At 52.3% G+C, this 17,017-nt stretch overlaps 2 protein-coding genes across 4 annotated transcripts in view; one reads left to right on the top strand and one right to left on the bottom strand.

Moving 5' to 3' along the window:
• LOC117164818 (uncharacterized) overlaps positions 1 to 17,017 on the top strand; it is a 74,598-nt gene that overhangs the window by 15,180 nt on the left and 42,401 nt on the right. The window contains exon 1 of one of the 3 annotated variants that reach the window (XM_076621010.1): positions 9,223 to 9,427. The exons of the other annotated variants lie outside the window; for them this stretch is intronic. The gene's annotated coding sequence lies outside the window, so the exon portion shown is untranslated. Of the gene's footprint in view, positions 1 to 9,222; positions 9,428 to 17,017 lie in introns of those variants that run through there. 3 annotated transcript variants of the gene reach the window in all.
• ed (hemicentin protein echinoid) overlaps positions 1 to 17,017 on the bottom strand; it is a 32,104-nt gene that overhangs the window by 10,596 nt on the left and 4,491 nt on the right. The window lies entirely within an intron of this gene.

Raw genomic sequence — 17,017 nt, 5'->3', positions numbered from 1 at the left:
GTCCGGCCTGGAGTTTCGAGCAAGGTTAACGGAGAGTTAGCCCAGAGAGAGAAAAAGAGAGAGAGAGAGGAAAAGGCAAGCAACAACGACGAAGTATGGTGGCAAAGAGGGCAGCCGGGCCTCGCACAGCATCCCGTGGCCGCCACGTCCAGTCACGCGAACCATTAAAGATTCAAAGCCCGGAGGCCGAGCAGATGGTCCCCGAACCGAGAAACGAGAATCGTGAAGAGATCTCTGCCAAGAAGCAACAGCCCGGACTCGGACTCAGACCCGAAAGCGGCAGCCCAGGAATTACTAGGAAGCGGCAACACCGCCGGGCCGCGGTTACGTCCTACGGTCGTGCCGGTGACCGAGAGCTCCGACCCCTTCTCCACCTCTCGTGCCCTCCGCGCCAAACGCTTCCCTCGAACACCGCCAGCTTCTTTTCTACGCTTACGTTCGACGACGAGAACCTCTCTCTCCCCCCTCTCGTTCACCCTCTGTTAAGTCCTCTGCATCTTCTTTTTCTTCCTCCACCTCCTCCCTCTTCTCTCCTTTTTTGCCTTTCAGAACCATTCTCCCTCCCTGCCGCGTCTTACCTGACGCTCTCCCGGCACAGCGCTCGCCCGCCTCCTCTACCTTCCACCAACCTCCCAAACCGCCCGACAACGTCGCCTCCGCGATCTCGCAACACCGTCGGGGCCTCTACCTTTGCCAGAGTTGGCAACGTCGCTACATCGGGCCCCGATACCGTGCCTCAGGCTCAGCAATGCCTCTCCGCTCTCTGCTCGACTTTCTTACCGTTACCATTCTAGCACGTGCATTATCGGCGCCAGCCTTTGTTCCACGATTAAACTCGATCGACTCGACTAGCTACGACGAGCACGTCGTCCGAATTCACGATGACGCGCGGGTCGTTTCGTTCGACAGACGAGCGACACTGACGACACGGCATATATGTATACGTCGAATTGGTTCCAGAGGTCTCCTTGACGTCTCGATAAGGAGTATCTCGCGACGTGTTGATCGATGACACTCGAACGTAATTCTAGAAACGGACCGTTCTTGTTTATCCGTTCCATAAATCGTGGCTCTCGACAAACTCTCGCGGGACGTTTCCGTTCCCGGAACTCCTTCCTCCTTCGAACAGCTTAGCCCTTTACATCGCTCTACCGCTTAGGTATTATTCTTCGCTTCAAATGACGCTTCGAGTGCCTATTGAACTCTTTCAAGGTCTAATTGGAGTCTAGATTACAGGCTCTATTAGTCCCACGGTTCAAAAGAATAACCAAAGCAAAGTCGAAAACCTGTCGCAAATCTCATAGAGGATAAGCCTCCATTAGCAGGGACTCGATATTTCCTAAGCCGGTACCATTCCTTTGTCTCGTCTCCGCAATAGGATAGAGCTCGGTCCAGGCGCTAAACTGGCCAGCTTGGTCGTACCTGACTTCTCCCTCGGTTCGCGCATCGCAACGGCATGGAAGCTACTTACGTGCAGCTCCGAAGTGAGTATCTTTGGAGAAATACCGTGAGGTATATAGAACGCGTCCACCCACGCCCGTGAATACGACTGTCGCGTAGTCGCTTTCCCTGAACACTACCGTCCCCGCCTTTCGCCGACCTTGGAATTCCTGATTCTCGAGCGTCGCTCGTCCACCGCCGACACGGGTAGCCGCTTTCTGCTCGAACAAATACGAGGTTGCAGCGTCGCCGGAGTTTACACGATGCAATGGACACGCGAGGTTGTGCGTACAAGACGCGTATACCGCTAGGCCGATACCGATATCGGGTGGACCCGTTCACGGCCGCGAATGTATGTACGCGGACATATGTAAGTATTGTGGAAGGAACGGTCGGTGTCCCGGTTCGGGCGTTAGCGTGGAAAAAGAAAAACGACGACGTGGTCGAAGGCACTGGAAGAGGTCATGCACGACGGGTGGCGCGAGAGAGGAGAGGCTGAGTAAAACCGCATGGCCCCGAGAATGGCAGCGTGTAACAAGAGGCTCTTTCATTTCGTGGCCGCAGATATGGCGGCCGGATCGGCGACAAAAACTTTTTTTTTCTCTCGTCGAGTTCGGAGAGGCTGAGAGAGCGCTTATCGCACGTACGACGTCAAGAGCATTCCTGGATACTGTCTTGGCGAACGAGCGCCACATACTGTGTGCAGTTCGACGTGGCGTTAAACGACGAACCAAGACGAGGGCGGAAAAAATGGGGCGCGCGGCGAACGTGTCAGAAATGAGATGCAGTGGGGGGCGGCGAATCGTCTACACGCGCGCCGACCGTAGTCGAAACTGTCGTTTACGAAATGAGAAAGAAATGTAAACTATGGCCGGAGAACCGAAGGGAAGGTGGAACGGGGGGACGCGAGGCCGATAAGAAAGAACACGTGCCACCTCGTTAAAACTCGTCTAGAGACCGGATATCGCAGTGGTCAGGACGTTCTGTTACTCGGTAGAAATAACAGTGGCTGCTGTTTTGGAACGAAAACCGCGCAAATCACGGACCCTGGTTACAGCCTATATTTGTAGACGAACCGCGACGGACCCCTAGGGCGACCGGAGGGCCACGGAGGGCCGCGGAGCGAAAGCGACCGGCCAACCGAACCAACAGACGGCAGGAACGCCGAACGGACCAGAACGAGAGAAGAGGACGGAAAGGTCTTGGGTTCAACGTTTCCTAAGAGAAGATCGAAGCTAAATTTAACCCTGTTCGCGTCACGGTACGCCAGATACCAGAACAGCTTCCACACAGAACACCGTCAAAATTCTCTTTGATTGGCGTTGTTCGATCGATGCTCTTTCTACGTAAACTCGGTAGCCGTAGGCGCGACAAAAACGAGACACGGTAGTATACGTAACTGGCTCGAAATGCGTCTTACCGCGGCGAGCTCACGACGCGACAAGACGGGGGAAAGAAGGTCACGTTTCCGCGAAAAGACGACCTACTCTACTATCTACTATCAATTCCCGTTTCCGCCTCTCTGTCCTCCGCGAATTATAGTTTCTATTTCGTTTCTTTCACATATGGAGAACGAGAGAGCAAGAGAGAAAGACGAGAGAGCAAGAGAGAAAGACGAGAGAGAGAGAGAGAGAGAGGTCTTGGAAAAAAACAGTCAACAGGATGCGCGATCTAAACGAAGGGAAATATAGATGGAGATACTTCGATAAGAAAGTCAGGACAATTAAATAGTGTTGAGCGATCCACTTGAAAGAGAAAATCTCTGCTCTAGTGTTCTTAAGCAGGAGTCAAAGTCTGGGCATGTTGAGCCAGAGCGATAACAGCGGCTTTCATTCGACCTGCGATAAGGTGTCGCACCATGCTAGATTTCTTACGCCTGGTGGTATTGCTTACCACATTTCCCGCCTCGTTTATCTTTCCATGATTGCTTTTTTCTATAACACCGTCGCCTCTCGATCGCCTCTCGGTCTCATCGAAACTTCCATCGAACGTGAAACGCGACGTCGTGACGCGCGGCACGGGATTCGCAGCTCATCCTTCCGTAAAACAACGTACTTTTGTACACACGTCCATGGTATGTGCGCGTACATCGAGGGACTTGACGTCGTCTTCCAACTCCCAACAGCGAAGGAGCGTGGGATACATTGGAGAGCGTATCACGTGTCCTCTGTGCGCGTTACTACGCGCAACACGCATCGCGTACGAGCCGTGTGTATGCGTAATGTACGTAGCGCGCGTATCTCCGCACTGCTGCGTGCCTACGTGCCTGTGTGGCTGCGTGCTTAGAGAGCCCACTGCTCCGAAGGTTTCCTTTGTGTCCCCTTCACAGCATTTTTTCCTCGGTGGAGAGTGGTCGAACGTGACCGAGCGATCTAAACGGTCTCGACGTCAGGACCGGTGGTTGTTGTTGGCACGCCGCTGTTTTGACGGATTGCCGGAAAAGTAACGAGCACCAGCAGGGTTTACGAGCGTAACGAACTCGCGTTTCCCCTCCGACGAACGGGAGAAACAACGAACAGGCTAGGACAATCGGGGCTGGGAAAAATCCAGATCGTTTCCGCGTACGGATACTTACACGGTCGAAACCTTTCGATTCACGTCGCTCGATTGTTTTATCGTCGTTGCTATTGTTATTATTATTATTATTATCATTGGAAAACAGGGAAGGTATCGCAATTAACGATAGATAGCATACAAGGCGAGTATCTTCGACGCAGCGTACAGGCGAAACAGTGATCAGAGCTATTCTGTTTCTCTCGTTGCTCGTTAGCCGTGAAAAAGCCATCGGAGCCAGCTAATCGTGACACGAGACTCGCATTAACCAAACGCCACGCGATCGAACGAAGAAACTCGTGCTACGGCTCGAACGACTCGCAACGAGGCTTTCGATAACGAAACGAAACGCTGACTCTATTCTAGAGCATATTACCTAACTTAACTGTTTCGTTCGAAGCCAAGCGTACCACAGCGAACTTTGTACAACAAACTCCAAACAACAAAGTGCATTTTTAAAACGAACCGTGGCCGATGTGTCGCTCGTAAATCTGTTTAGAGACACGCTGTGATCGAGTGGTGGAAAGAGGAAAAAGGAAAAAACATAGTTTCGGGAGGAAAAAGAAGTAGTTCACGAGTTCGGTAGCCTGTCTCGACGCGATGACACGAGAATACATGGCACCTCGCGCGACGATTTATCATCGAGGAACGCGGAGATGCTCGCCTGCCTACATAGTCTCCGATTTTTCGTCTTTCTCTTCCTCGCGGAGCCACGTTATCGCTGAAACATCTCTGACCGCACGCGAGCCACGTCCAACGATCGATTTCCCGATTGGAAAACACGACGCACCGTGTTCAACTATTCCTTATCGCGACTGTTCCTCCGCTCCCGAAACTGTACCGGTACTCTGCGAAACTGTGCGAGAAGTTCGCAGTTCGCCGGCGGCACCTGTTGCACGGATTTCCGGCACGTTTTCCGCGTGCGTTTGTGCGCGCGCCCTCGTGCACGAATGCAAGAGAGAAAAACAGTGGCGAGGAGGAACGAGGAGGAGAGCGGATAGCGGATGCGTCGTCGCGCGATTAACCAGCTATTTTTTACTACGTTACGTCACACTTTTTGACGCGTGTTCTGCTACGAATCAACCGCCATCGATTCGAGCTAACGCGATTTCTAACGTTATTCGGTCGTGCCTCGTGGCATGAGATAGAAATTCAGTGGATATTAAGATCGGCTCTCGATTGAGTGGCGAAATAAGAACCGAAGGAGAGGCAAAGGGGGGAGCGGGAGGGGGGAGGGGAGAATTCGCGATATTGGGACGACGTAAGCAAGTACGCGCGAAATCGATGGCACTCAAGATCGACCGTTATCCGGGATTTCCTTGACGTGGAGGAAACGCGGCGAGGAGCGAGTGGAACGATCGCAGGCTGTTGCGTGCGTGTATACGTGCGACGAGGTGCGTGGAGAACCGAGGGTCTCGCATCTGCGAACCAGTCACACCGGTCCCACTTCTCTCTCATTGGCGTAGCAGCCGAGTTTTCCGAACTAAATTGCCTGCTAGCGAGTAGCGCTGAACGCGATTCGCAAACGGAGCGATTTAAAGGGCTTCGGGCGAGAGGCACACCGATCCACCGATCGAGGTCATAGTATCGTATCATTAGTCCGAGAAAGCCCCTTTTTTGTTTGCCCGTTTACGTGGAATCGAACGGGATTAAGCCAACTGTTGGTTAACTGTCGGAGTAATGCAACGTCTACGAGTAATTAATCGTCCAGGTTGGAGGTAAATTTAATCGTACGAGGTAATTGCCAGATTATACGAGATCACTATGCTTAACTTTGTCGCCCGGGACGATCGTCCTCCTCTATTTACAATGCTTAAGGAAACGTTTGCTAAACGACGGAGATTCCACACGACGATATTAAAGGAAACGATACCTTCAAACTTATAAGCGATCGATCTTGATTCTGCCTGCATAGATCTTTCCATCCAGCATGGCAAGAAATCTCGAATCATGCTTAAATCCAGCGACCTTCGAAATCGGCGCGTCGTTCACCTCGAGTTCCCTCGTTGCATGGTAGCATGGTAGGAATCGCACGATCACCGAGCACAATGCGTCACGAGTTGCCCTGAATTTTCCGAGTGAATCGCTTCTCACGTCGAACGGAAAAGAACGCAGGTTCGGTCGACTAAGAAGGCAGAGGAAAAGCGTGAAGAAGCAGTGTATTCCTGCTCCAAATACAAGCACTCTCGTTCCATCATGCTTTTAAACGAACGCGGATGGATTTCTCGCTGACGTATTTTTTTGACGGACCACTTTTTTGCATGCAGGAAAATGCGCGCTATATAGTGCAAGTCCGTGGCCCGTTGTTGCTTCTTCTTCCTCTTTGGACGACAACTTTTCCCCGGCTTCTCCGAGGTTGCAGTTTTTGTCCGCGTCTCCGTTGTTCGTTTCTCTGGCTCCGGTCCTCCACCAGACCAGTTCCCCGATGTTTTTGCGAGCGTACAGGGCAAAGCCTGGCTCGAGACGGAAAATTCCTGATGAAAACTGAAAATTCTTGGCTTTGCGCCATTGGATTCCAGTCGAGCCGGTTGCCGCTCCTACCCGCCGTTATCTACTGTCTCCCTCCCTCTCCTTTCCTCTCCGTTTATCCGCCCCCTTCCTGTCTCTAGCCTTTCTCTTTCTCTCCGTTTTGTTCCTAACCTATGCCTCTTCCTCTTCGCTTCTGTTTCTCCTCTACGCTCTTTTTCCCTCTACGCTCGTTTCCCTCTTGTACCTCCGTTCCTCCGGAGACCTTCCAGCCGACGAAATATACCTTTAGCACTCTCGACTACTCTCGGGTCCCGCACTAGCAGTGCCTCTCGTTGTTGGTGGTACACGTGACTCAATTCCGTCCGATCTTTTCGTTTTGGCTTTTAAACGGGCTAATCGATGCGCGTTACTTTCGCTGCATTCCTCATCCCACCTTTTCCTGTTCCGTAATTTCCTATCCGATCGCCAGCACTTGGGCGAGGATCGCGAATGGGTGATGAAGAACTTTGAGGTCTACCGGAAAAACTGTGAGATCGATGTCCGTCGAGGTTGGACGAGAACGCAAATATCTCGTCGACGAATATCGGTGTTCCTCGACGAACGAAAGTTTTTCGATCCAACGGTAGTGAGAACACCGGTATTTGCTTGCCAGCACACCGGGAGCACTAATAGCGGTTAAACGGCCGGTTCTTAGCTCCCCAATTGCAGCCTTATGGAATACTATCGAACAGAGTCCTCGTGAAAAGTCTACGTCGACTAATTGTTCCCCGCGCACCACCATCGACACTCGGCTATTACGAGCGTTGACCCGCTCGATCGATAGGGTCGCGGCCAATAACGCTAAGCTTCCCGATCATCGAGCCACCCCGTGATCTCTGCCAATGCGGTTTGAGAAGAATTCTAGAGGCTGCGAGCGAGGAACTTCTCTTTTCAACCGCGATTCTATTCCAGGAATCGAACGAACAACACGAGCCACTGTGTTCGAGCACGATCGCTCGCCGCCAAGTGGGCCTGCGTCGGTTTTCGGCTTCCAAGAAGGAAACGAAAGTACATATAGTGGATCGCGAGCTTGCTCGATACGTAAGAGAGATCGTGTTCGACGCGCCTGGTTCGTTCACGCTTGTTCTTTCACCGTGAGCTCCTTATTTATGGGCATTGCATTCGCATAGTTACGCAATCCGGGTGTTTATGGTCGAGTAACGGCACAACTTACTAGGCCAGTCACTACTCGGCTCCGTTGTAAACCCGTCTAACACCACCACAACTCCGTCTCCTAAGTCCAGGCACTGGTCCTGAACTTTTCCTAGTCGTGCGTCTGGCGGGTAGCCTCGCGCGATATCATCGGTCGAGGCAGCTCGTTTTTATAAAGCAACGTACCGCGGACGGTGGTTTCGCGTAAATTTCAACGGGAGCTCACGTTACTCCATCGTGGGGCGCTAGGAAACTTTCCGACGAGCTTTTCTCATCGGGGTGTTGTTGCGCGCGAACTCTGGGAAAAAATGAGCTGCAATGTTGCTTCGCGTCCGAGGCGAGCGAAGGATCGTTATGCTCGAGCACATCCACCCGCCAAAGAAGTTTATCCCGGCTTTTCCTTGCGAGCGGGAGGAAAAAACGATCGCGAGCGCGGATTAAAAGAGTGGCGTGGGCGTGGAAGGGTGGAGCGCGCGGGGACGTGGATACGACGAGAAAAAGAGAGGAAAAAGAAAACGTGGACGCGAGGAGCCAGCGCAGCCAGCGTAGGAAGACGACGAGGCAACCGTCCCGAACCGGGCGGGCAATATCGACGCGGCGAACCGTTTGGAGCGGCACACCGCGACATACGAACGAGCCGAGTAAGCTCGATAAAACTAGTTCTGTCGAATAGCTCGAGGATATAGCTGCCGTTCGGACCCTTTGTTCTCGTTTATCGAGCTATTCGCGGCCGGTCTCGCGGTCGCGACTTTCCGTTGCGCTCCAATCCGCCCGATCGCGTCATTCTCGACTTCCTCCGGTTGAGTCGTTAAGACTTCTTCTTCTTCTTTTACTTCTTCTTCTTCTACTTCTACTTCTACTACTTTCACTTCTTCCTCCGCTTCTTCACCTTTGTTCCGTCAACTTTTCCGATAGACGAGAAGAATACGAACAAGAGACGGTTCACGCCTTTGCGCGTCCCTATGCCGGAGGGTGTGAGTTCGAGTGTGAGGCAGAGGGAGGTTGATAGTGGCGGGTGAAGCACGAGAAAAGTTCCGAGTGCGTGTCGTTCTCTCAATAAGGCGGAGGACATGGCGCTTCCCTACGTCTTCCGTAAACTCGACGAGGAAGAGGGAGAGAGGAAGCGGAGAATCGGGCGGAGCCTCCACGAATGCTCGTGTCTCCAAGGCCTCCAGAGGCGACGAGCGAGAGCAAGAACGTAGGAAAGTGTTTATCCTTGAGATTGGACGTTCCGGGAGCTATCCTCGTAATCCCCTGGTGGCAATCTCGTAATCCTGCCGTATAACTTCGCCCCCGCTACTCTCGATCTCACCGTCCACCGATTCGCCAAGACGCACCTTGACTATGAGGCCAGTGATATCTTATCCTATTTTATCCGAGATTCGGGGCCATTGTGCCCGACTCGATATTTTTCACTCGTTTTTCGCCCGTCAGCTCCGACGTCCTTCCTGTCTTTCCTCGAATGTTCCCCTTCGAGCACGTTTTCCATTTCTCTCTCTCTCTCTCTCTCTTTCTCTCTTGCTCTTTCGTTCTCCATATGGTGTAGAAACGAGGTAGAAACTGTAATTCGCGGAGGACAGAGAGACGGAAACGGAAATTGAGGAGTCAGCCGTGGATATCGGAGGAAAACGCGTTAATCGTCCCGAGATGAAGCTTCCGCGTGCTTCTGTGAAGAAGGAGGGTCACTCGAGCGAACGACTTCATCGCCGGCTAACTAGATACTCCGGTGTCTCCCTCTCCTAAAACTGTGGCGGCCACTCCGACTTAACGAAAGGTAAACTTCTCTAGCAAGAACAAACTTATCCGGGCCGCTTTTTGTCCCATTCCAACATGATCTTCTACCCCGTTGAACCGGTCTTCCGTGCTGCTTAAGAAACACGGTTTCACCCTAATCGACTCGTTCCGGGCGACCCATCCACCCGTCACGATCGACTACGGCCGACATTTACTTGACGTTGCTCGTCCCGATTCCAACGTCTTACCACAGCGGAACGGTATTCCGTCTTCGTCTGTCGTGTTCGGTCATACGATCGACGTTAGACGAACAAATGGAACACGTACTAGCCTTCCTCGGTCTCCCGACGTATTCGCCGCGAATCAATAAGGCGAACCACCGATATTATATGCATAAAATTACGAGTTATTATCCGGTTCCAACGAAGGGACAGGATTCCACTTTCGCATCAACGAATAATCACCTGCTGCAACTGTGTGTGGGTTAACACACGAACGATGAAGCAATACTTCCACGAAAACAATCATCCGATGTTTTTCGAATAATCGATAACCAGACCCGGCGTGTACGAAGATAATGGTAATGTTAGTAATATGCAACTCCCAAAATTAATAATCAGATTGAAGATCCGAAATTCAATGTTCCATCGGGTGTATTAATACGATATTCGCCTCCGTTAATGCAGAAACTAATCGTTACCGTTAAAATCGGTAATCTTTTTAAAACGTCGTCGAACGAAACACGCGACATAATATCGTTATCGCGCACGTAGTCCGCGGTCGGAAGTATGGGTTTTCCAACGAGCTTTAAACCCACTTCCGGTTCGGCGTACGTGCACGCGCGGATTGACGTCCAAACATCGCACAGCGGAGATTTAGCGCGACGCGGGATCGAGGGAAGGCATAATTCGATATCTCGGCAGAGACGTTTATGTCAACTAACTGACAATGGACTCTTCGTTAGATTACCAGCTCCGGTAAACGTACTTGTCGGCAGATTATACCGGGGATTAAGCTAAACTTTGTTATTTCGCCTTGCATCCTAGTCTCCCCTTTCGTGTTCTCCCTCTACGAGCGATGCTCTTAATTTAACGATTCCTCCCCCGCGACTTTGTTCAAAGAAACCGAACCCTCGTTACGAAAACAGTCGGACGCAAACAATTATGGAAATTACCGATCGTTTCCATAAAGGGTGGCTTGCCCGTTCAAAGAGAGACGTCGATCCTTTTAGCCGAGATCGTCGAGGACACGCGTTACCGGATAATCGGAGGGAACCACGCCGCCTCGCAAAAATCCCTGGGAGACGTTTAGCCGGGCGTTTAAAGGGCGACCTCGTTTCCCACGTCTCAATTCGGTCTTTCAGTCCGACTCGAAAAAGAGTTCGTAGCCGTTACAAAGATAGCGGTAACTGGATTTAAACGATCGGTGGCCGATCGATAAGGTACGCGCTCCAAATCTCTCAGGCAACCGGTCGCTTCGAGTCGACGTCAGCCGACGTCCTTTGAGAGCGTTCCCGGAAACTTTTTTCCCTGGCAGGGAAAGAAAAAGAAAGGTTAATTCTAATCGTGGCAACGTAAACGAACTGGCGAATAAAGGCAAAAAGAACCGAGCTACTTTCCGACCCCGCCATTCTCGACCCACCTATCCTCTGTCACCGTTCTCGCTGCCTCGACATTTATTTTCCCGCACCGTCTTCTGCGGGTCTTCCGTGTTTACCGTACGGCCTCTCCCTGGGCTTTTTTCTAAGCTCCGTATATCGTATATCCGTTTTCGCAAGCTCGCGCGCTGTTGTCAGACCCGCGTAAACTGTTCGTCGAACTTTCGACTAAGCCCCGAAACGAGACGTATCTTCCGCGATCACCCAACTCTCCGCGCTGCTAACGATGTCCAGAGGCTAAACCACCGAAAAACGGCGAGCACTGCCGTGGTCTCGACGAGAAACACCGCGGAAGTTGCACGAAATTAGAGGTGAAGCGCCCGGGAGAAGTGGGAAGGCCTGTCCGATGTGGAACGGGAAAAGGGTGGAGCGTAAAAAGGAAGCCAGCGGTGGGTCCGGTGGAAAAAGTTTGAAAAAAGCGAGCAGCACGGGAGAGAGAGGTCGGAGTAAAAGCTTGTTTCTGGCGGCATTCGCGGGTGCTGCTCGTGGCATTAATATGCATTTCGTATCGTTACGGACGAGCTTGTGGAACCGTTTCCCGCGTCCCTTCAACTCGCGTGTATCGCATCGCGGATCAGCGTGGAGGCTGTTTCTAGTTAACGAATCGCGGCCTTCGCTCGCGAGAGGAACGCATGACAGACGTTCGAGTGGTACATGGCTGATATCGTGGTAGAGATGGTAAACGAGCGAAATAGAATAGATAAAAGAGAGTTCGCTCGATGGTGGTCGGCTCGTTTCGGGCGTCACAGACCGTGCACAGACGATCCCGTAGGGGAGCAGGAGGCATGAAGCAGGAAGCAGGGGCAAATGGCAACCAGAAAAGCAATTCAATCTGGAATCGGCAAGATAGAGGCTAACCGTTGCGGCTGCGCGTCCGTTCCATTACCGGTTTACGGGAAGAGAAAAAGGAACAGGGAGCTCGACGGTGGCAGCGGAGGCAGCGGCGACAGTGGTAGCCGGAGAGTGGTTGCAATGCCACGGTTTGCCACGACGCACGGCTATTGTCACGGATAATTGCACGGCTAGTTAGCCGGCTACGCGAAGCCACCTCGTAAAGCCCCCACCGTCTGCGAGACCGAGGGACGCTATCTCGTTTCCCTCTGTTAAGAAATTTTCTTGCAACGTTTACGCGCGGTTTATCTATTCGCGTTCTCCGCTGGAGATTCGCAGGGAACGGCTTGCTTCCGCGTGTTGCTCGAGCGTAGACGGGAGAAGCGACAGAAATCGTTTGTCCCTCGTGCGCGATACCAGATAAGCCACCAACACCGATTCTATTTGTTGCCGCTTGATTCTAAGACGAAACAAAGGCGCGCGTTCGCCCATTAGTCGGTGCCTCTTGTGGAAAACGAAAACGACGCACGCGGATTGCAGAAACGAGGAATCGGTGAATGGCGTACAGAGGGCACCTGAGAGCGCCGCTGCATAGGTAATATCGTCTAACGGGGCAATGCGGGATAATAGAGGAATTAAAGTTACACCACGACGCGATCTCCTTCGAGCGTAGCCAAGGCTGATGGTTTCGCCTTACGCGGTTTCCGAGAACTATGCGCTGCAACGCGGATGGAATTTCCTCGGTGTATCGCGATCGTTGTCGACGACGACGATACAGCGGAGAACCTCTCCTCTGGAAATCCCGAGGTTCTGTCACGAGCATCAGCTTTTCTCGTCGAGGACAGCGTGCGTACGCGTCGCGGATCACGGATGAGCTGCAAGGCAAAGGGAAAAAGAGAGAGAGGGAGGGGGAGAGAGAAAGAGAGAGAGAGAGAGAGAGTCAAGAAGGACGGATGGAAGAGAAGGGAGAGGAAAGCTTGTTCCTTCGGGCTGGAATGGGAAATGGAGGTTTTGGCTGATAGGAAAACGGGCGCACAAGACGCGAGCGCTCGGTTACGCGTTTCCGATCCTTAATGGGTTTATACAGGCAGTAGCATTCTAAGTTCTCCGTCTACGTAATTCGAGTCGGTTTAACAAGTTTTCGGAGACATCCGCACTAGTTGAAAGTACGATCGATCCCTGGCGTATACACGTCTTTACCGATGCTCTCTGTATATCGCGGCGTTTCTACGCTTCGAAAGAGGCACGAAAACGTTTTAGCTTTCGGTTCCTAACATATATCATTGGGTAACGCGTTTCACGTGCTCGACAGATGTTGCGCGTACAAGCCGCGCGTTTTGCCGTCGCACGTTCGCTCGTCGTCCTAGTCATCGTCGTCAAGGGACGACTATTTGCGTTCGACCCGTGCCGTTTACGTCACCGTGAAACCCGATAAAACGAGAAAATAGAAAGAAACGGATAAAAAAGAAGAGAAAAGGCCGACATACGGGTACAATTTAGTATTAAATCGAACGAGCCCTCGCGTCTATGATACGAAGCGCCGCGTATCCCGATACCGCGAGTGCATCGAAGCGGACCGGAAAGCATCGCGAAAGGACGGAACGGTTAATGCTCGGGCATAAATATCGAGGCTCTAATTACGTCGACGAGCGTGCACGCGCCGCACATATACCGGGCATATTCCCATCGAATTCGTAATTATGGGCTTAATTGAAAACGTGCCGGCCATTCTCCGTCAGCCGGTCCGCGCCGTTACAAACGCGCTACCTCGTAATTCCTAAAAACAAAACTCTATCGTTTCTCTCTCTCTCTCTCTCTCTCTCTTTCTTCCGTCGCGCCTCCTCCTCGTCCTCTTACTTCCGTTCCCCTACTCTCGCTCTTTCTGTCCCTCTTTCTCTTTCATCCCCCCCCCTCGATGTTTCCTCGACTATTTCGCACTCGACATGTTCGCGAATCGCGTCGCGACACCAAGCCATCCCTATGTACGATACACGAACGATGACCTCGATGGAAGTTACGGTACCGAGACTGCTACCGTGGATCGCAAGACCGGCCGCGAGCACCGCCGCACGGATTCGGGTCAACCGAAGCTGAACGAACTCACGAAACGCTTCGAACGCGCCAACGTTGGCTCGCCACGCACGCCGCTTCTCTCGATCAGCCGCGAACGCAAATCGGAATGGCAAACGCGAACTCGCGGTACTCGCCGATTTTTCCGAAGCTGCCCCTGCGACGAAAAAACACGAATGCAAAGCGACGGCCGTGTAATTTATATCCGGGAACCGAGCCAAGAAGCTGCCGGTTATCCCTCGGATCTCGTAAATCTCGGCGGAGCTCGTGTGTGCGCGATCGGTGGAAACACCAGGCTAGTTCGTCTGGCTTGTCCACGATTACATCCGTTTCGACGGATAGGAGGATCGAGTACACGCGTCGCGATGCAACGTAATCGACGCGCTCGACGAGCAGCTCGTGAGAACGGCCCGTTTGGGTTAATGGCACTGGAGGAAACGCGCGAAGTCGAGGGTCGTTCGTTTTTTTCTCTTTCCTCTTTTTTCTCTCTGTATTTCGCGTCCTGTCGTCGGTGTTTTAACGCGTCACCGAGTCAAACGTCGAAGACGAGAGACTGTTTACGCCGTTGAATAGATTTCGAAAAAGAGTGAAAAGCGATCGAGCGATGGAATTTTTCAGCGAGACGAATAAAAAAAAAGCGGAAACGATCCTTTCTGGCATTTTTTAATAGTAAGCCCCTTGGAAGCGGCGCGAGTCGGATTCTCGTCCGAGGGAGGATGGAGCGGCCGTTTCGCAAGAAAAACGAATTCCTGGCTGTGTATAAGTCGATAACGCGAAGGGAGGCTACGTCCTGTGGCGGAGCTTAGCCGCGTCGCTTATAGGTATATCGTAGTCTTTGATCTTTAAAAAGAATTCAATTTGCCTGGAGATTGAACCAGGGTCACTGAACCGCGTGCAAACGCCAATCGTTCTTCCCGAATGCACAGGGGCTCCTACCGTGCCACGGATCCACCCCACCTCGCCACTGACGGCAGAGAAACCGACCGTTTTCCTTGAAAAACCGTTCCATCGAATCACCCGTGACCTGCTCCTCTCCTTCGTTTTTCATCCTGTGACCCCGTTTCTGTGTCTTAATTGAAAATGAACATTCAACTACCCTACTGGCGCGCGGGTCCCTTTACCGTTCGTTAGCGGCTCGGAAAGAACTCCGTCCGTAGATTCTAACACGATCCGACTCGATTTGAAAATTTTGAGAGGCGCCGAACGACGGACGAAGCTCGAGCGAAGAACGTGCGATCTTCTTTCAGACGGTGTCCACGCGACTGGAACATGTTCGAGGAAACGAACGGTGGACATGAAAGAAGCTGACTCGAAATCGAAATCCGATTGGAAACGTCGCGGCCGGCTGTCGCGTAGTAGACGCACGCCGTCTACTCGCGACGTAACCACGATAGGGCGCACGTAGCTTTCGAAATATTCGAAACGGAAAGACCGTAGGGAAAGAGCGGCGGACGACCTCTTGGCTGCGCTTATACGCGCATTTGCATAATATCGGAATATCCTTAATGGCGAGCTGCGCCACGCAGCCTTCGAGAAACACCGATTCTCCGGGGTGCCGTGAAACTTATCGCTTCTTAACCGACGACGACGACGACGACGACCACGCGTCGATCGTTTCCTCTCTTTTTTGTTCGTTGCGGTCGTTTCACCTAGTCGCTTCGCCAAACGAATGAGAGACGCGAGACGAGAGTTAGGTAGTAACGAAACGCGGCGGAATATCCAAGGACGGTTGAGTAGACGGATATCTATTCGGCTTTCGCCGGAATTTCGCGGGTAAATTTAACTCGGCCATTCGCTCGTTTCTAGCCTGCCTCGTAATCGCATTAGCCCGGAGCTACGCGAACGTTTTTTCACGTGGTTCGTTGAAAAAATAGCGCCGCCACGAATAATATCGTTCCACGGTATTTGCCGGGCGCCGCGCAATCGCGAATACGCTTCCCCTCGAACGCGTTTCACCGAGAGAACAAGGCGTAGAACGCGCTACAACGAGCCAAGAACGTTTTTCCAGTCCCAGATTATCCCGATCCTTTCGAATCTCGTGCACACGTCTGATACTCCGGTGATTCTCTCGCAAAAAAGGATCGTTCGAGCGAGCTATGTAATTTCTTTTGCCTTCGATTGTTCTCCTCCGGGGAGATCAGCAAATTTCGCGAGATCAGTGCATCCATCTCCTGCGGCCAACTTCTTCTTTACGACGATATTATTAGCGAGCTTCTGGTCGCTCGCGTGAGACAGTTTCGACGAAACGAGCTGACGAGATAACGCAGTTCGCCGTCTGTTTTCGTTCATCTGAAACGTCGGACCGCTCTCCCTGTCTCCCGACTTCCAGTGTCCGACTCACCACCTTCCACGAGCTTGGTTTTGCACGATATCGGATATACGATCCGTTTCGACGTCTCATTCTTTTCTCCTCACGCTCGTTCAGCCCTGTAATTTACGTCCACTCGACGAATAGATCCGTAAAACTGCCCCGTCGCGAAAGACACTTAATTACCGTCTACAGGCAGCTGGTGTTATCTCGCGGATCACCGTTCCATCCCTTCGTTACCTTCTCGAACTCGATCATGGAAGTGCTCGCTCCGTAACACGCGACCAAAAGGGATCCAAGCAGCTTCGCTCCTACTTTCTCGCTTTAACTCTGTGACCACACATTAGTTTAATGCACGGGACGCGTGTCCGGTAAAATTCTAACGGAGCATCGGGGGAAAATCGATACGCGCTAACGAGCAGCGAAAAACTTTCTTCCGGCTGGCGTTTGCACGCTCCTGCCTCCACGGTGACCGGCGCGACGGCGGTTGTGTACGCTAGTTCGTCGAAAAGAGTTTCCAAGTTGCCGCGAATACGGTCACGAAGGAAAATAGGGAACGGAGAGGGAGAATGGGGGTGAAAGGTACGAGAATGTCGAGAGTGACTCGATTCTCGAGGTTCGGCGGGGTAAAATTCGAATATTCGAAAGCACGACGGAAGAAAAGTAACGGGCGGACGAAAAGGCGCAGGGTGTCGTGCGGGCTGACCTCCCTTCGCGACACGAGCGCGTATCGGCGACAAGGGTTGACCAGGAATAATTTCACT

Source organism: Bombus vancouverensis, chromosome 8, assembly GCF_051014615.1.
Source record: "Bombus vancouverensis nearcticus chromosome 8, iyBomVanc1_principal, whole genome shotgun sequence".
In the NCBI taxonomy this organism is placed as follows: domain Eukaryota; kingdom Metazoa; phylum Arthropoda; class Insecta; order Hymenoptera; family Apidae; genus Bombus; species Bombus vancouverensis.
The sequence above is the reverse complement of the archived record's forward strand: the minus strand, read 5'-3'. Positions and strand labels throughout refer to the sequence as shown.